The 4,560-nt window shown below is 47.2% G+C and overlaps 1 protein-coding gene across 4 annotated transcripts in view; it reads left to right on the forward strand.

The window, feature by feature from the left end:
- Positions 1–3,697: 3,697 nt before the first annotated feature.
- Kctd20 (potassium channel tetramerization domain containing 20) overlaps positions 3,698–4,560 on the forward strand; it is a 23,494-nt gene continuing 22,631 nt past the window's right edge. For 2 of the 4 annotated variants that reach the window (XM_033766411.1, XM_033766412.1), the window contains exons 1-2: positions 3,698–3,853; positions 4,278–4,470. The gene's annotated coding sequence lies outside the window, so the exon portion shown is untranslated. Of the gene's footprint in view, positions 3,854–4,272; positions 4,471–4,560 lie in introns of those variants that run through there. The other 2 variants (XM_033766414.1, XM_033766413.1) reach the window with 2 other exon arrangements.

A 4,560-nucleotide genomic window follows, 5' to 3' on the forward strand; every position in this document is an offset into this window, starting at 1 on the left:
GGCCGAGTCCCCCGGCCGCCGAGTGAGCGCGTTAAGGACGCCGTGGGGCCCGCCTGCCTCTTAAACTCCGGCTGCGGCGGAGAGCGCGCGTCCCGGTCGCTTGGCCCCGGCTTCCTCCACCGCCCACAGATGGCTGGTTTTCAGCCCTGACTCTTGAGTGCGGAAGCGCTGGGGAGAGAGCCTTAACCGGTAATTTTCTTTTAAATAAAAACTTACTTTTTATAGCAGACAGTGTGTGTTCGGGTTTTTGCAAGCTCGGTTCTGCACTCAGTAAACCTAATTGGAGATTTGTGATTCTTTCTGAGAATCGAAGGGCTGAACCGATTTTCCCCTCTGTACAGGAGATTGAGTTTGGGGCCTTCACGCCGAGCTGCATCCTCACCTTTTTGTATCTCCATTTTTATTTTGAGACTGGATCTTGTTGGGTTGCTCAGGCTGGGCTCAAACGAGATCATCCTGCCTCAGCCTCCCAAGAGTGCTGGGATTACAGGTGCACATCAGAGCTGATTTATTTTTAAGTAAGAATCTAGTGAATAAAGTACCAAGAGAAACAAGGCTTGGAAGGAACTGTTTAAACAGCTTGTGGAAATACATTTCCAAGTTCTTTCATAGTATCCCTGTTCACTGTTAACCATTATCTGCATCTACTACCTGGGAAACTGAGATTTTTTTAAAAAATGGACCTGTTAGTAACATCAGTTGGAGGTAATAAATTCTGAATCAGAACTTACTTTGGAGCCACCCCCGTCTCACGGGGGGACCCAAATTTTGGACAGTAAGTAGGTAATTGTCAGACCTCGGAGGTCACGGTGCCCTGGCACGCTTTCAGAAACTGGATCCTAGAGATCCGTGATGGGTCCCGAGTCTGCATCCTAGGTGAGGGCTCCCTCCTGTCTTGGTACCTCCCGGCTGGCAGTTATCAAAACTGCCCAGCCCTCCGCCCAGCCTTGTTGATTTAGTCCTCCCTGGCTCCTGCCAATCAGAGGCCAAGGGGCCAGGCTCTGCGGAGGGCAGTGTGAGGAAAGATAGAGCCATCCGGGCAGGAAATGGCTTTCCCGCATATCCTGTTGTTGCCGGGGTCGATGAGACTGCCTGTGCCTTTGTAATCTGTCTGACCTTTTCCTTGCGGAACCTTTTTCCAGGATCCTCAGCACATACCCAAGGCCGCGGGGCCAGATCTCCCTCCTCCCCTGGAGAAATCACGCAGCCACTGCCGCAGAATCCGCTTGGCCTTCAGCTGTCAGGTTCTGCGCGCAGCAGGACAGTAAAGTTTCTGAGGGCTTCAGGTCCCTCATCACCCGGGATGCCTGCCGCGCCCGGAGTGGTCCTGTAACCCAGAGCTGCTGTGTGCCAGCAGCCTCCGTGTCCGCCTCAAGTAGGTGGAGAGGGGAGTTAAGGTCAGGCCGTGTTTCTTTTTTCTTGTCTTTGGAGTCTTTTTGCTGCCTGATTTCTCTTGTTAATCCATTTTTTTCTGTTGATTCCCGAAATACCGGCCCTTTCCTTCAGTAGCCCTGGGCTTCCTGACTTTCGTCTCTTCCCTGACCCCAGCCTGACCTTCCCGCCCCTCCGTGGCTAACGGAGGGGTTGAGAGATCTTAGTTGGAGGAAATCGGGAGGCCTGGAGATGGAGGCCCCACTGCACGTTTATCTGGTGCGGTCTTCGCGTCTTCCGGTGCCGAATCTGAGATAGAAGGCAGCAGGGTGTGGGCTCCGGCTCCCCTCGGCCTTAGGGTTCTTCCCACTGCATCGCCTCAGGAAAAGTGCTTCCAAAATGAAAAGGTTCAGCTCGGGTTGAGCTCCGCGGTACCACCGCCCGCCTCCCAAGAGAAGGTTCTGAGCTCCATCCCCGGTACAAAACAGATTTAAAAAAATGAAAAGGTCCCGAGAGACCTCCGGATGGCTACAAAACCAGAATCATCTGACCTGGACAAGGGAGACATTATGATTAACTATAAATCACCAAAAGTGAGAGTTCTGAAATGAGCTCTTTGAAGCTTGAAATAGGCAGAGGACAAGTAACGAGCAGATGGCTACCTGGCACCCAAGAGAGATTAGAACTCGGTGTTTTAAAGTCTGCAGTGGGGCCGGGGATGTAGCTCAGTGGTACCCACCTGCTTTGCAAGCGTAAGGTCCCGGCTTCGATCCCAGGTACCAGGAAAAAAAGGCGTTTAATAAAGATTTAGATATTTTTGGTCTCTTTTAGAGGTTAGATATTTGAGCATTGTCCTGAATCCTTTGAAGCTGTCCTATGTATACCATTGCCTTGCCAAAGTTACTAAAGTATTAAGACTGATCTAACCTGATTCAGTATTTTTTTGATTCAGTGTATTTAATTCCTTATTAGAAATGAGATTGGAATAAAGTAGGAAGGAAAAAATTAGATAAAAGAAGGCATTTTTGTTTGAAGTTTCCAAATTACAAGGGTGAGTGAAAATATTCTATACAGGGCCTAGGGATTTAGCTCAGTGGTTCCACCGCTGCCTCACAAGCACAAGGTCCTGAGTTCAATCCCTAGTACCAAAAAAAAGAAAGAAAAATACGCTCTATGTTTAAATTTTTAAAAAACGATTATAGTAAAAGATTCATTGCCATTAATCCTCCTCAGAATACTCCCCTTGGCTTTGAAAGCACTTATCCTGGGGATCTCTCCACCTTTGGGAGCAGTCCTAGAAGTCCCTCCTCAGTATCTTCACAAGGTTTGATTAAACATGCGGCAGAGGCTGCCGCCGAGTGCTGTCCAGTGAAAAGCAGGCTCAGAAGCACCGCGGTGGTCACCACTGTAGTCGCCGTGCCCGGCACTGTGACCGCAGGCTTTCCCGAGGCAGCACGGCCGTGAGGTGAGTGGGTGAACTGATTTAGGACACCAGAGGCAGCAGCGCAGCTGAAGACACTGAAGAGGACTTGGTAGGGACGATGGGTTAAGCGGGGGTGGGTATCATAAGGGGAATTATTGCGTTGACACACGGGTGTCTTTTACGGCAGTACATTTTTTTTTTTTTCAGTAAATTTTTAAAATTTAAGCTTTTCCGGGGCCAGGGAGTTGGCTCAGTGGTGCCACGCCTGCCTGGCAAGCTCGAAGTCCGGGTTCAATCCCTGGTAACAGAAAAAAATTAACAAAATGAAATTTCAGCATTCCCTATATTTTGCAGGCACGCCTCATAGATTAATTGTTGGGTTGTTTTTGCATATTCATTAAAGTAGTAGAAATAGCAGAGGCTTAATTAGCACAGGTTAGGCATTAGATACTGAACTAAATGGTTTTATATCGTCTCACTTAATGTCTTCTTATTAAGTGAGGAATCTGAGACACGAGATTATTTGCTGAAAGACACATACCTAGCAGGCTGCTGAGCCTGAATTCAAATTTAAGCCCCTGTAATGACTTGGAAGCCATTACAATTCGTGCCCAGTAATATCCTGTTTACCCCTAGTTTTGTGGTGTGGTTAAGAATGTGGGATCTGGAGTCAGTCTTGCCTGCGTTCACATCCTGGCTCCACCAGGGAGGATAAAGTACTCAGCAGTTTCCTCGTCTCTAAAATAGGCAGTATTGGTACCTACTTCAAGGCTTTTAGGGTTGAGTTAATTCGTGTAAAGTGGTTTAGATTGTCCTTTTCACTGCTTGAAATAGGCTTTGTGGTAAGTACAGTATAAGATATAAAATAAACTTTATTGCTGTTCTTACTCACACAGGTAGCCCTGCTAGAATTGTGGGCAGTGTTTGCATTTAGTCTTCCAGTGGTGTCTGTCTGGGATCTGTGATGTAGGCTTGAAATGTGTGTTCCATAGAGAAGATATGGGAATCAGATGAAATAACAACTATGAATGGAATTTGAATTCTGTCTGTTATACAAAGGTAAAACCCTCTAACTCAAAACTGGGGGGAAGTTTCAGTGTATTGTTGGGTAGATTAATGAAAGTTACCAGTGTTGTTAGAATAAAACAGCTAGTGATTTATAGCTCTATAGATAGGATCGAGGTCTGTACCACAAAACTGTCCGAAGACACTTTCCACATGTTTATCCCGACTCTTGCTTTTGAAGGAGAAATTTAATTTTTGTGATGATATCTTCATACTGTATTAGTGTCCTCAGGCCTCCAAAACAAAGGCTTATGCATGGGAGCCTGAGCGGTGGAAACTCATTTTCTCATAGTTGTGGAGGCGAGAATCGAGAGATCAAGGTGTTGGCGGGGTAGTTTCCCCTGCATCCCCCGCTTGTTGATGGTCCCTGTCGTCTTTAGTGTCTCCCCTCTGATTCTTTGTTCTTGTCTCTTCTTAGAAGGACCCGGTCACAGTGAGTGAGGGCCTACCTCGGTGACTTCATTGTACTTAGAAGGCCCTGTGTGCAGGTAGTTACATTCTGAGGTACTGGGGGCTGGAACGTCACAGTGTAAGATCTGAAGGGGATACAGCTCAGCCCATTACCACTGAGGGAATTAACGCTGTGGATCCCATGCTCCATTCCATAGTGAGTGAGTGCCTCAGCATCTTTTTCTTGTTTTTTTTTTGTGTGTGTGTGTGTGTGTGTGTGTGTGTGTGTGTGTGTGTATTTTTTTTTTTTT

The sequence above is a fragment of the Fukomys damarensis genome, unplaced genomic scaffold, assembly GCF_012274545.1.
Source record: "Fukomys damarensis isolate Sample0158 unplaced genomic scaffold, DMR_v1.0_HiC HiC_scaffold_20, whole genome shotgun sequence".
In the NCBI taxonomy this organism is placed as follows: Eukaryota; Metazoa; Chordata; class Mammalia; order Rodentia; family Bathyergidae; genus Fukomys; species Fukomys damarensis.